At 45.4% G+C, this 14,986-nt stretch overlaps 1 protein-coding gene across 3 annotated transcripts in view; it reads right to left on the bottom strand.

The window, feature by feature from the left end:
• osbpl1a (oxysterol binding protein-like 1A) overlaps window positions 1–14,986 on the bottom strand; it is a 298,479-nt gene that overhangs the window by 70,631 nt on the left and 212,862 nt on the right. The window lies entirely within an intron of this gene.

The following is a 14,986-nucleotide window of genomic DNA, read 5'->3' as shown; positions in this document are numbered from 1 at the left end:
AGGCCCGATGGGCCGAATGCAATGATTCCGTGATTCTAAAGCAGAAGAGTAAGCTGCAAATCAAGGAATGACAACCGGCATCAATCCGGAGGAAACTGGAAGAGCATTGAAAGGAATGGAAAACAGGCAAGCAATAGAACTGGAAAAGTACCAGCGCAATATGGGCCTGCCAAGGTGAATATGGGGCCCTGGTCCTGGACAAGCTACTCAACCTCGAAGGGCACTGGGGCAAAGCATTTCAGTACCGATATTCAAATGAAAGGGAGACATTCAAGAGCAAAAACTACCCAGGAACTAAGTTCCTACCACATACCCTCAAGATACAGGAGTCATGGAATCAAGGCTGAGAAAAGTACGAGAAATTCACAAGTTAGTTCAGATGCATGACTTAAAGAGGCACCACTGAAGCCATTCTTGTCTTGACATAAGTGATTAACAAACATTGGGAAGGTCAATGCAACATGAAGATTGGAGGGCATAGTGGTAATGTCACTGGACTAGCAATCCAGAGGCCCAAGGCTAACGCTCTGGTGACGTGGGTTCAAATCCCCCACGGAAGTTGGTGAAATTTAGATTCAATTAATAAGTCAGGAATACAAAGCTGGCCTCAGTACTGGCGACTATGAAACTGTCGCTGATTGTTGTAAAAACCCATCTGATTCACTAATGTCCTTTAGGGAAGGAAATCTGCCGTCCTTACCCGGTCTGGCCTACATGTGACTCCAGACCCACAGCAATGTGGTTGACTCTTAACTATCAGTTCAAGGACGAATAGGGATGGGCTTTGCTGGTGTTGCCCGTATGAAAGGATCAAAAATACAAAAGGGCGGATTTGGGGATGTGCTGGAGTTCGTGGAATCCCTGATAGGTACAGGCAACTATCACATGCGGTGTACAATGAGTGCAGTACGGGGGAGAGGGAGAGTTGCGATGCCAAAGCTGTTTTACACCAAGGGTTGGCACGGAGCCCCTTCCAGTACCTGATTTTATGAATGTTCTGGTTCAGCAAACAAGAAGTCAATGATGTTTGCAGATGACATTGAGCTATGTGGTGGGATGATGGGAGCATGATGGAGTATCTGGAGAGATGGAGGAAAGCTCTGGAAGACAAGGGCATGAAGATCAGAAGGCCAAAGACCAATTAACGGCCAGTTTGTACAGAGGGAGGAGGATCCAAGAAGGTGTACAAATTCTGGGTGAAGTACCTGGGGTCAGTGGTGGAGGAAGATGGAAGTATGGAAATGGAGATTAAGCAGTGGACCAGCTCAGACTGTAGGAATTGGAAATGTGAAGCGGAGCTGAGATATGATAGAAAAGTATTGGTGTAATTGAGGGGAAGAATCTACCAGAGTGTTTTAAGACCACCCTTCTTAGATAGAGCAGAAACCTGGGCAGCCTCATGAAGAGAGGAACAACAACTGGATGGTAATGAGACGTGGACACTGAGATGGATGTGTGGAGTGATGAGAAAGGGGAAAAGCAGGAACCGGCACACCAGGGGACCAGTGAAGATTGTGGGAGCAAAGAAAGTAACTGAGAAGAGACTGAAATGGTCTGGTCATTTTTGTAGAGAGTGAGAGGTGTCATGTGGTGAGGTGAATGATAGAGATTGGACTGGCAGGAAGAATGCGAGGATGAAGGCGTAAGAGCAGATGGAAAGGCCCGATGGTGAGAGACTAAAATACAGCAGGATTGGGAGAGGACGACGGGCAGGAGGAGATGGAGAAGAGTGGTCAATCAGCAGTGTGGTGACCCACAAGGAAACTGGGAGACGCTGTGTGGGTTGGTAGAGGATTCTGGTCTTCCAAGGGTTCAGGACAAGTCCCATGTTCTTGAATCGCAAAATGTGAGTATACAAGTACAGCAAGTAATTAGGAAAGCCAATAGGATGTTTTGGTTTATTGCGACAGGAGGTGCTTATAAAGTGAGGAAGTTATGCTTCAGTTGCACAGGGCATTGGTGAGACAATATCTGGAGTATTGTGTGTTTTTAAAAACTTATTTTATAGCATGTGGGACCATAAGACATAGGAGCAGAAGTAGGCCACTCGGCCCATCGATTCTGCCCCACCATTCAATGAGATCATGACTGATTAGATATGATAATCTTCAACTCTACTTTCCCGCCTTATCCCCATAACCCTAGATTCTCTTTCTGATTAGAAATCTGTCTGTCTCAGCCTTGAACATACTTAACGACCCAACCTCTACAGCTCTCTGCAGAAAGAATTCCACAGATTCACTCCCATCTGAGAGCAGTTCCTCCTCATCTCGATCTTCAATGGGTGACCCCTCACTCTGAGATGATGCCCTCTGGTCCTAGACTCTCCCACTAGAGGAAACATCCTCTCAGTATCGACCTTGTCAAACCCGCTGAGAATCCGATATGTCTCAATAAGGTCACCTCTCATTCTTCTAAACTCCAATGAGTACAGACCCAACCTACTCAACCTCTCCTCATAAGAAAATCCCTCCCTACCCGGGATCAACCTAGTGAACCTTCTCTGGACTGCCTCCAATGCCAGTACATCTTTCCTTAGATAAGAGGATTAACTGTTCACGGTATTCCAGATGTGGCCTAACTAGTGCCTTCTATAGTTTTAGCAGGACTTCCCTCATTATGGACTGACCTCATTAACACTACACCCCTGTAGGCTTCATCCGATGCCGGTGTTCATGCAGTAACATTTGTGTTGCCTATTATGTATTTTCTTTTATTTCCTTTTCTTTCCATGTACTTAATGATCTGTTGAACTGCTCGCAGAAAAATACTTTTCACTCGGTATACGTGACAATAAACAAATCCATCATCCTATTTTATACTCCATTCCCTTTGAAATAAAGGCCAACATTCCATTTGTCTTCCCAATTATCTTGCATGCTAGCTTTGTGTGTTTTATGCACCTGGGCTCCCCAAATTCCTCTTTACCGCGGTTTTCTGCAGTCTCTCTCCATTTAAATAATATTCAGCTTCTTTATTCTTCCTACCAAAGCGCATAACTTCTTATTTGGTGGCACAGTGGTTAGCACAGCCGTCTCAAAGTGCCAGGAACCCATCCCTGGCACGGGGGAAATGCCAGCTGAGCGCCTTGGTATTGCCAGCCTGGCAGTGCCACCTGGGCACCCAGGTGGCACTGCCAAGGAGCCCAGGTGGCATAAGCAGTTCCAGGGTACCGCTCTCCCCAGATTCCAACCATCCGGGGTCTGCGAAGGTGCACATCCCCCCTTCCCCAAGTGCCGGTACGCCTGTTCCCCGTTTGTGGGGACCAGTACTAATCGGTGCCCAGCTGGGGTCTCCTCAGCAAGGTCAGTAGGTCCCAGGAGCCAGTTCAATCTGGCCAAGGCAGAGTTAAATTTTTAAAACTCACTTAATTCTGTGAGTCTGGGTCCCATTAAAAATGGCGCCTCGACCTTCCAACCAATCAGGGCAGCCACTGAGAGAGAACGGTGAGACAGACGGAAAGATTCCATTAGCACCTCTCCAGGACAACAGCCAATGTCCTCACTGTGGGAGAGTCAATCACAACCAACACTGAGATCTCACTCAAATCCAGCCATTCACAAGGAAGATTCATCCTCGACGCGAGGAATTGGGGATGTGACTATTCAAAAGGAGAATTATGCCCCCTTCCCACCGGACAGGGATCGTGACTGTGGTGACCATGTGCAGACTTCTCTATTGCAATGGGATTCTGGAGGATGTGCATCGGGAAAGGCTTCCGATGTTCACTGTGATGATATGTATACATGTAGATAACTGAAGGGTTAATTGTAACATCTAGCTGTAACACTACCACTATAGGGCACCACTAGATCCCACAAAAAGTATCAGCTCCCAGAGGATCTTGGTCACTTTCAACCCAGGAGTGACTAGACAGCAGTAGTGTATGAGAGATAGATCACAGCATAGTTAGCACATGTAGTTTTGAATCAGTTAGTACATTATTATTTAATTACTTGATTACTAGTGATAGTTCTGTAGAGTGTCGAACTCAATTGTAATTAATCGATACTTAATAAATTAGTTTGCTTTAAGTTGAAAAGTTTTTTTCAGGATCACACCATCAGACCTTCTGGATATACAGCAACTAGTAACGATACATATTACTGAACCCAGTAATATAACATTCAAAGTTTTCAGCTGTGGGCTGAGCTGTGAAATGTTTACAGCACTTTCTATTTCGGAGAAATAAACTTAGTTTAGATTTCTCTTCAAATATGCTCTTTCTGGGGGAACAGGTTTATGCCGCTCCGTACTGTTTCACAGGCACCTACCTACCTGTTCATAGAAATACAGGAGAGTGAGAATTTAAGATGAAAACACAGATCCTTGGGAGAATCAGAGTTCTGCAGATATTTTATCCAATAAATCAGATTATCGAAAGAAGTCTTACAACCAGGTTAAAGTCCAACAGGTTTGTTTCAATCAATAGCTTTTGGAGCACTGCTCCTTCCTCAGCTGAATGAAAGCTAGTGATTTGAAACACACCTGTTGGACTTTAACCTGGTGGTGGAAGACTTCTTACTGTGCTCACCGCAGTCCAACGCCGGCATCTCCACATCAGATTATCTGGTTAGTATTTTGCGTGACAAACTCTTCCCAATCAATCTCTCTGAAAGAACAAAGCAAAGTACAGCACAGGAACAGGCCCTTCGGCCCTCCAAGCCTGTGCCGACCATGCTGCCCGTCTAAACTAAAATCTTCTACACTTCCTGGGTCCATAACCCTCTATTCCCATCCTATTCATGTATTTGTCAAGATGCCCCTTAAATGTCACTATCGTCCCTGTTTCCACCACCTCCTCCGGCAGCGAGTTCCAGGCACCCACTACCCTGTGTAAAAAACTTGCCTCGTACATCTACTCTAAACCTTGCCCCTCGCACCTTAAACCTATGCCCCCTAGTAATTGACCCCTCTACCCTGGGAAAAAGCCTCTGACTATCCACTCTGTCTATGCCCCTCATAATTTTGTAGACCTTTATCAGGTCGCCCCTCAACCTCCGTCGTTCCAGTGAGAACAAACAGAGTTTATTCAACCTCTCCTCATAGCTAATGCCCTCCATACCAGGCAACATCCTGGTAAATCTCTTCTGCACCCTCTCTAAAGCCTCCACATCCTTCTGGTAGTATGGCGACCAGAATTGAACACTATACTCCAAGTGTGGCCGAACTAAGGTTCTCCAGCTGCGACATGACTTGCCAATTCTTATACTCAATGCCCCGGCCAATGAAGGCAAGCATGCCGTATGCCTTCTTGACTACCTTCTCCACCTGTGTTGCCCCTTTCAGTGACCTGTGGACCTGTACACCTAGATCTCTCTGACTTTCAATACTCTTGAGGGTTCTACCATTCACTGTATATTCCCTACCTGCATTAGACCTTCCGAAATGCATTACCTCACATTTGTCCGGATTAAACTCCATCTGTCATCTCACCGCCCAAGTCTCCAAACAATCTAAATCCTGCAGTATCCTCTGACAGTCCTCATCGCTATCTGCAATTCTACCCCTCTTCTGCTTTATGAAGAATTTCCAGAACCAGGTGTCACAGCCTGAGGATTCAGGGTAAACCATTTCGGACAGAGATAAGGAGACATTTCTTCACACAAAGAGTGGGGAGCCAGTGGAATTCATTACCACAGGAAGTAGTTGGTGCTAAAACTTTGAATATATTCAGAAGGTGGCTGGATATAGTACTTGGGGAGAATGGGATCAAAAGCTATGGGGAGAAAGCAGGATTAGGCTATTGAGTTGGATGATGAGCCATGATCGTGATGAATGGCGGAGCAGGCTCGAAGGGCCAAAAGGCCTCCTCCTGCTCCTATCTTCTATGTATCTATGTATGTAAATAGGGACTGCTCAATTCCATCATTGTTCTGCAAGAGCATAAAGCAGTTGAGTTTCCTTCACATTCACACAGCATCAGCACGGTAGCATTGTGGATAGCACAATTGCTTCACAGCGCCAGGGTCCCAGGTTCGATTCCGGCTTGGGTCACTGTCTGTGCGGAGTCTGCACATCCTCCCCGTGTGTGCGTGGGTTTCCTCTGGGTGCTCCGGTTTCCTCCCACAGTCCAAAGATGTGCACGTTCGGTGGATTGGCCATGATAAATTGCCCTTAGTGTCCAAAATTGCCCTTATTGTTGGTGGGGTTACTGGGTTATGGGGATAGGGTGGAGGTGTTGACCTTGGGTAGGGTGCTCTTTCCAAGAGCCGGTGCAGACTCGATGGGCCGAATGGCCTCCTTCTGCACTGTAAATTCTATGATAATTCTATGATAATCCACAGATGTAAAATATTATTTTGCACAGGTGAAGGTTGTCGTCTCCTGAAGGCTTAATAGATTCCAGCATTTCCACAGAATCCCTGCAGGGCTGAAGGAGTCCATTCAACCCATCGAGTCTGCACCGACCCTCCAAAAGAGCCTGGGCCTATACCCCTGGAGCCCCAACTCTAACCTAAACATCTTGGACACAAAGGGGCAATTTATTATGGCCAATCCATCTAACCGGCATGAAAGCAAATAACCGCGGTTGCTGGAATGGGAAACGAAAGAGAAAATGCTGGAAAATCTCAGCAGGTCTGGCAGCATTTGTAGGGAGAGAAAAGAGCTAACGTTTCGAGTCCAATCACTCTTTGGCAAAGCTGCACATCTTCGGACTGTGGGGGGAAACTGGAGCACCCGGAGGAAACCCACACAGACACAGGGAGAGCATGCAAACTCCACACAGAGAGTCACCAAGGCTGGAATTGAACCCGGGTCCCTGGCACTGCGGGGCAGCAGTGCTAACCACTGTGCCACCTGTACACAACATTGCTTTAATCAAATTAATCAAATAAATCTGGCCAAACATTTCAGGGCAGGACAGGGTGGAGGATAAAAAAGACTTGCATTTATATAGCACCTGTCACAGCCTCAGGACACCTTAGAAGCATTTTACACCCAATGAATGTATTCCTTAAGTGTAGCGTCATGCAAGAGTGCCTTTAAGAAATTGATGTGTAAGTAATGTACCTTTAAGAAAACAGTGATGTCAGAGAGTGGGTGGAGCTCAGTGAATTTGGAGAAGCCCGAATCACTTTCCTTGCGGAGTTTCCGTTATCCTCAAGACGAAGGGTAATAATGCGATTTCTTAGCATGAGTGGATTTGATCGAACAGCTGTGCAAAAGTTTTAAGACCATAAGACATAGGAGCGGAAGTAAGGCCATTCGGCCCATCGAGTCCACTCCACCATTCAATCATGGCTGATTTCAACTCCATTTACCCGCTCTCTCTCCATAGCCCTTAATTCCTCAAGAAATCAAGAATTTATCAACTTCTGTCTTAAAGACACTCAACGTCCCGGCCTCCACCGCCCTCTGTGGCAATGAATTCCACAGACCCACCACTCTCTGGCTGAAGAAATTTCTCCTCATCTCTGTTCTAAAGTGACTCCCTTTTATTCTAAGGCTGTGCCCCCGGGTCCAAGTCTACCCTGCTAATGGAAACAACTTCCCCACATCCACCCTATCTAAGCCATTCATTATCTTGTAAGTTTCTATTAGATCTCCCCTCAACCTACTAAACTCCAATGAATATAATCCCAGGATCCTCAGACGTTCATCGTATGTTAGGCCTACCATTCCTGGGATCATCCGTGTGAATCTCCGCTGGACCCGCTCCAGTGCCAGTATGTCCTTCCTGAGGTGTGGGGCCCAAAATTGCTCACAGTATTCTAAATGGGGCCTAACTAATGCTTTATAAAGCTTCAGAAGTACATCCCTGCTTTTATATTCCAAGCCTCTCGAGATGAATGACAACATTGCATTTGCTTTCTTAATTACGGACTCAACCTGCAAGTTTACCTTTAGAGAATCCTGGACTAGGACTCCCAAGTCCCTTTGCACTTCAGCATTATGAATTTTGTCACCGTTTAGAAAATAGTCCATGCCTCTATTCTTTTTTCCAAAGTGCAAGACCTCGCACTTGCCCATGTTGAATTTCATCAGCCATTTCTTGGACCACTCTCCTAAACTGTCTAAATCTTTCTGCAGCCTCCCCACCTCCTCCATACTACCTGCCCCTCCACCTATCTTTGTATCATCGGCAAACTTAGCCAGAATGCCCCCAGTCCCGTCATCTAGATCGTTAATATATAAAGAGAACAGCTGTGGCCCCAACACTGAACCCTGCGGGACACCACTCATCACCGGTTGCCATTCCGAAAAATAACCTTTTATCCCAACTCTCTGCCTTCTGCCTGACAGCCAATCGTCAATCCATGTTTGTACCTTGCCTCGAATACCATGGGCCCTTATTTTACTCAGCAGTCTCCCGTGAGGCACCTTATCAAAGGCCTTTTGGAAGTCAAGATAGGTAACATCCATTGGCTCTCCTTGGTCTAACCTATTTGTTATCTCTTCAAAGAACTCTAACAGGTTTGTCAGGCACGACCTCCCCTTACTAAATCCATGCTGACTTGTCCTAATCCGACCCTGCACTTCCAAGAATTTAGAAATCTCATCCTTAACAATGGATTCTAGAATCTTGCCAACAACCGAGGTTAGGCTAATTGGCCTATAATTTTCCATCTTTTTCCTTGTTCCCTTCTTGAACAGGGGAGTTACAACAGCGATTCTCCAATCCTTTGGGACTTTCCCTGACTCCAGTGACTTTTGAAAGATCATAACTAACGCCTCCACTATTTCTTCAGCTATCTCCTTTAGAACTCTCGGATGTAGCCCATCTGGGCCCGGAGATTTGTAAATTTTTATACCTCGTAGTTTCTCTAGCACTTTCTCCTTTGTGATGGCTACCATATTCAACTCTGCCCCCTGACTCTCCAGAATTGTTGGGATATTACTCATGTCTTCTACTGTGAAGACTGACGCAAAGTACTTATTTAGTTCCTCAGCTATTTCCTTGTCTCCCATCACAAAATTCCAGCGTCATTTTGGAGCAGCCCAATGTCAACTTTTGCCTCCCGTTTGTTTTTAATGTATTTAAAGAAACTTTTACTATCATTCCTAATGTTACTGGCTAGCCTACCTTCATATTTGATCCTCTCTTTCCTTATTTCTCTCTTTGTTATCCTCTGTTTGTTTTTGTAGCCTTCCCAATCTTCTGACTTCCCACATTATAGGCTTTCTCTTTTGCTTTGATGCATTCCCTAACTTCCTTTGTCAGCCATGGCTGCCTAATCCCCCTCTGATAACCTTTCTTTTCTTTGGGATGAACCTCTGTACTGTGTCCTCAGTTACTCCCAGAAACTCCTGCCATTGCTGTTCTACTGTCTTTCCCACTAGGTTCTGCTCCCAGTCGATTTTCGTCAGTTCCTCCCTCATGTGGCGTGATCACTCCACTGATGAACTTGCTAAAGAAACGTCAAAAATTTCAAGGGACAGCAGACTTTCAACAGGCATTTGCTGCCTGAAAGCTGTGGTAACCAATGTTCCTGTATTGGAGAATTACAAGGGACTCTGTGGTCAGATTGAACTAAAGTATCTGATTCTAAAGAGAAATGCCGAGGAGTAGAGGAATGGATGGATCATGCAGAGACTTTGTTTAAAGAGACTGTCAATCGAGAAGGATTGTGGTTGGAGGAAGAAGATCAAAGAAAAATGGACTATATTATTATATCTGTTTGCGTGTGTTGTTTTTTTTTAAACAAAAAGGTATATTTACTGTGTGCATTTCTTAGTGGATGGTGCAAAAGTGAAAAATGAAACCATCTTGAAGTTGATGGTTTATTTTTTTTTCTTTGTGGGAGGTGTCATGCAAGAGTGCTTTTAAGAAATTGATGTGTAAACAATGTACCTTTAAGAAAACAGTGATGTCAGAGAGTGGGTGGAGCTCAGCTCAGTTCAGCCATTTTGAAGTTTCAGTTTTGAAAAGTGCCTGGCTGGTTTTGCTGAGAGCAGTTTAAAAGTGCCGGGCTGTTTTGGTGTGAGCTGATTAAAAGGAGAAAGCCAGTTTGAGACAGAAGCTTGAGAAGTTCTGGTTTGGAAAAGAGCTGGGTGTGTGTGTTTTGCAGTGAGCTGGATCTCTGCCATGAAAGACTATCTCTGGATCATTTGGGTGATTTAAAGAAAAGCCTTTAACCTGATGTGATTTTCTTTAAAGTCTCTTGGAAGTTTGAAGGAACATTTTAGGGAATTATTTACTGTTGCAATATTTTCTGAGTTATCTTTGAAGTAAGGGGTGTTAAGAGATCCAATGTTTATTTAAGATGTTAAGTTGAGTTCATGGAATAAACAGTGTTTTGTGTTTAAAAACCCACGTGTCCATAATTGTAATCCCACATCTAGGGAACGAGCCGTGTGCTAGGAAAAGCAACAAATCCATTAAAGGGAGAGGTTGGTTGAACTCCATGATACATTTTGGGGTTCTGAAAACGCCTCGCCCATAACCGTCACTGTTGTAATGCAGCAAACATGGCATCTAGTTTTCATCCGAACTGTTCAGCCATGATTGAATGGCGGAGCAGACTCGATGGGCCGAGTGGCCTAAATCGGCTCCTATGTCTTATGGTCTTATGTTCAATGAAAAGAAGGCTGGAGAGTGGAAACTGCTCTTTCTAAACCACGTCTTTCTCTGTTTAATAGAAGCCTCAAGTTAAATGAAACTCAATATCAAAGCATCAGTGCGCTTACGTTCAGCTAAAGCACAACGTCCAAAATATTTTCCTGCAGATTAAAATATAACATTGCAACAGAAAATTGCTGGAACTATTGAAGTAAGATCTCAGAAAATCCATTTGGTGGCTACGCGCAGCTGCCTGCACCTGTGCAATTATTAATTAGCATTTTAATCAATCCATCAGCAAACAGGAGAACTGCTGATCAAAAACATTCTGCCGATCCTTGGAGACTGGCCATTTCTAGTCCCCCATTTTAAGTCCGCACGGTAACTGCCTCCATTTTAAACAGGGTAATGAAGACAAACGTGCTATTATATCACAGCCCAGAGCACCTCCAAGATAGCTGGCAGTCATTTCACTCCGAGACTTCCGAGACACAACTATTGGACTGAGAGAAAATAAAAGGCTGAACTTTTTTTCTCAAAATTGTACTTTTTTGTTCTGAAACTGCAACGAGAAAGATTTTCCACGTACGCAAACAGGGCTTTGTCCTTGGGGGGGGGGGACCAAAAGTGGTTTGTTTGTTTTCTTGTCAGTGTAAGACTGAATGAGAAAACAAGTTAGGAACAAAAGAAATAGGAGTAGGCCACCCGGGCTTGTTGGGCCTGCCCCACCAGTCTATAGGACCATGGCTGTTCCTGGTTTTCATCTTCACCTTCCTGACCACCCCCCACATTCCTTAATTCCTGAGAGACCAAAGCACCGTCTAGCCCAGCCTTAAAAATAATCAACAGTGGAAAATCCACAACCTTCTTGAGGTACAGAATTCCAAAGATTCAGAACCCTTTGGGTGATATAATTTCTCCTCATCTCAGTCCTAAACAATTTTATCCTAAGACTGCGCCCCTCCCCCCAATGTTTTAGATTCCCTGACCAACGGGAACAATCTCTCTGTGTCTACCCAGTACGGTAGCACAGTGGTTAGCACAGTTGCTTCACAGCTCCAGGGTCCCAGGTTCGATTCCCAGTTTGGGTCACTGTGCGGAGTCTGCACGTTCTCCCCGTGTCTGCGTGGGTTTCCTCCGGGTGCTCCGGTTTCCTCCCACAGTCCAAAGACGTGCAGGTTAGGTGGATTGGCCACGCTAAATTGCCCCTTAATGTCCAGGAAGGTTAGATGGAGTTACTGGGTTACGGGGATAGGGTGGAGGTGTGGGTTTAGATAGGGTGATCTTTCCATGGGCCGGTGCAGACTCGATGGGCCGAATGGCCTCCTTCTGCACTGTAAATTCCATGATCTCCCCTATCAAGCCCTCTTCCTAATTATTCCTAAAACTCTAAACAGCCTAATCCTAAATGCTGAAATTCCTAAATATCTGGGGCCCATTCCATGCAAAATAGTCAAAATGGAGGACAGGTGCTTTGAGATGAGAATCTATCCCAGGCATTTTTGTATTGAGGATGACTCAAAACCCAAACATTTATGGGGAACCTCCAGCCTTGAAGGCTAAAACATCAGGCTGGCTACGATTATCTTGCACCATAAAATGTTAGCTCAGCTGTTTCTCGCACTTTGCAGGAGTCCCATGATTGTGGTCTCGAGCCAGATTTCTGAAGAGTATTTAAACTGATGTTTGTACTCAGTGCTGCCGAACTGCCTGTGCAGGATCAGTCACAATTTGCAACTATCAACGCCAAAACTACTTTCTTTGGCTCCAATCATAAACTTGCTGGCTGCACACCCAAGCTGAATGCGATGGGGCACAGTTCTGGTGTCCTGCGTGATATTGTGATGAGCACAACCAGTTAGCTCGCTTGCTCACTGCCATTTCCTAATATCAGCCCTGCCCAGCCTCAGTCACAACTTCCTTATGAAATGAATGAAAATCGCTTATTGTCACAAGAAGGCTTCAAATGAAGTTACTGTAAAAAGCCCCTAGTCGCCACATTCCGGCGCCTGTTCAGGGAGGCTGTTACGGGAATTGAACCGCGCTGCTGGCCTGCCTTGGTCTGCTTTCAAAGCCAGCGATTTAGCCCTGTGCTAAACATGCCCAGTTTCAAACACTTGGAACATCTTCCTCAACAACGTCCCAGGTTCCAACCTGCAGGAGCTGCGAATCTTCCCTAATTCTGCCATCCCATTCTCTGCTAAACTCTCTCCCTGTCCTTGCTGACCGGTTTTCTGCCATCTGGAGCAAACACATGACATAATCCTTATCCGCTTTTGCAAATCCCTTTGTGGCCTGACTCCACTTCATCACTGCAATCTCCGTCAGCCTCGTGACCCAGCTCACAGCTTCACTCTCCTAATGCTGACCCACCCTACATTTCTGCGCTCTCTCTCCATTCTCATCCTCTCCACCATGTGACGCAGTCTCCATCCAATCTGCCATCGCACTCTTGAACACTCAGTGTTAACTCTTGCACCCTGCAACATCTTTTCCCCAAACCTATATTTTCAATGATATCTGTGGCTGCTTCATCCCTTCCCAATGACTAAGCTTCGGGGCATTTCAATGGTAAAACATTCACATTTAATTTTGCCTGTTCATTTGTCGCAATGAACTTTATTTATTTTTCTTGAAAACTCTGCAATGCTACCTCATCAAATGTGCAAAATGGTTTTGCTGATATTTGCCATTATTCTATTGTAACAAATTGATTTTAAAAAAGCACCACCCTGCTGTTCCGACAACAACAACTTGCATTTCTATGGCATCTTGGTAGTAAGTCGCCCAAAACACTTTGCAGGAGTATCATCAAGCAGAATTTGGCACCAAGACACACAGTGAGCAGACACCTGGCTAGAGCCAAAGGCTATAGATTATCATAGAATTTACAGTGCAGAAGGAGGCCATTCGGCCCGTCGAGTCTGCACCGGCTCTTGGAAAGAGCGCCCTACCCAAGGTCAACACCTCCACCCTATCCCCGTAACCCCACCCAACACTAAGGGGAATTTTGGACACTAAGGGCAATTTATCATGGCCAATCCACCTGCACATCTTTGGACTGTGGGAGGAAACCGGAGCACCCGGAGGAAACCCACGCACACACGGGGAGGATGTGCAGACTCCGCACAGACAGTGACCCAAGCCGGAATCGAACCTGGGACCCTGGAGCTGTGAAACAATTGTGCTATCCACAATGCTACCGTGCTGCCCTTTCAGGAGGGTAGAGGTAGGTAGAGAAACGGAGAGGCTTAGGGAGAGAACTCCAGAGTTCAGGACTCAGGCACGGCCACAGATATCTCAGAGGTTTGAAGGACTGGAGAAGGTGATGGGGAGAGTTAAGAACATGGAGGGAAGGCAGCACGGTGGCGCAGTGGTTAGCATTGCTGCCTACGGCGCTGAGGACCTGGGTTCGAATCCCGGCCCTGGGTCACTGTCTGAGTGGAGTTTGCACGTTCTCCCCATATCTGCGTGGGTTTCACCCCCACAACCCAAAGATATGCAGGATAGGTGGATTGGCCACGTTAAATTGCCCATTAATTGGAAAAAATAATTGGGTACTCTAAAATTTATATTTAAAAAAATAACATGGAGGGATTGGGAAGAAAAGGATGAGGATTTGAGATTAGGAGGCTGTGGAATTAACCCACAATCCTTCTCCCTTTGCACCTGGTGTTAGAATCTGCCCACCCAGATGGGTTGAAGACCTTTAGTTTCAGCTAAGCTTAGGGAATCTATTTGACATGAGTCACAAATGTGCTCCCACAACAGCAGTTGCCCCATAATTTAACAGAAATTGACAAGTTTACTTAGCAGCCAGTGAAAGTGCTGGAGAAATTTACATCATCGCGCCCCTGTTCTTAGGGAGTACATTGGGGAAAGAACAAAGAGTTTAATTATGGATGCCTCAACAATGGCCATGCCCCATCAGCACTCAGGCAATTAGGCATGAGAATTGGAAACATTCCATGATCTAGTGGTGACAACCCACACATTGTTCAACATGCAAATTCATCAATAAATAAGCTGCCAATAGTCTAATCTCATTAACGCTGTGTTTGTATTGCGTATGAACTCTGCTCGAGACGGTACGCAATCAGAATACTTTCCAATTCATACCACCAAATCAGAAATTGACTTGAATCAGTTAGACTGCAGTTTTGAAATCATTTTAATTTTTAAAACATTCTTCCAATTAAGGGGCAATTTAGCGTGGCCAATCCACCTATCCTGCACATCTTGTGGGTTGTGGGGGTGAGACCCACGCAGACATGGGGAGAACGTGCAAACTCCACACGGACAGTGACCTGGGGCCAGGATCGAACCCGGGTCCTCAGCGCCGTGAGGCAGCAGTGCTAACCACCTTGCGGTTTTGAAATCACACTGTACAAATAATGTCACTTGTTCAAACTAATGTACAGCAAGACAGGAAAACCTTGGCATAATAGTTTACGGTTTAGCATTTGCGATATTCTAAATTCT

This window comes from Scyliorhinus torazame, chromosome 11, assembly GCF_047496885.1.
Source record: "Scyliorhinus torazame isolate Kashiwa2021f chromosome 11, sScyTor2.1, whole genome shotgun sequence".
NCBI classification, from domain to species: domain Eukaryota; kingdom Metazoa; phylum Chordata; class Chondrichthyes; order Carcharhiniformes; family Scyliorhinidae; genus Scyliorhinus; species Scyliorhinus torazame.
This window is presented reverse-complemented; position numbering and strand designations above follow the sequence as displayed.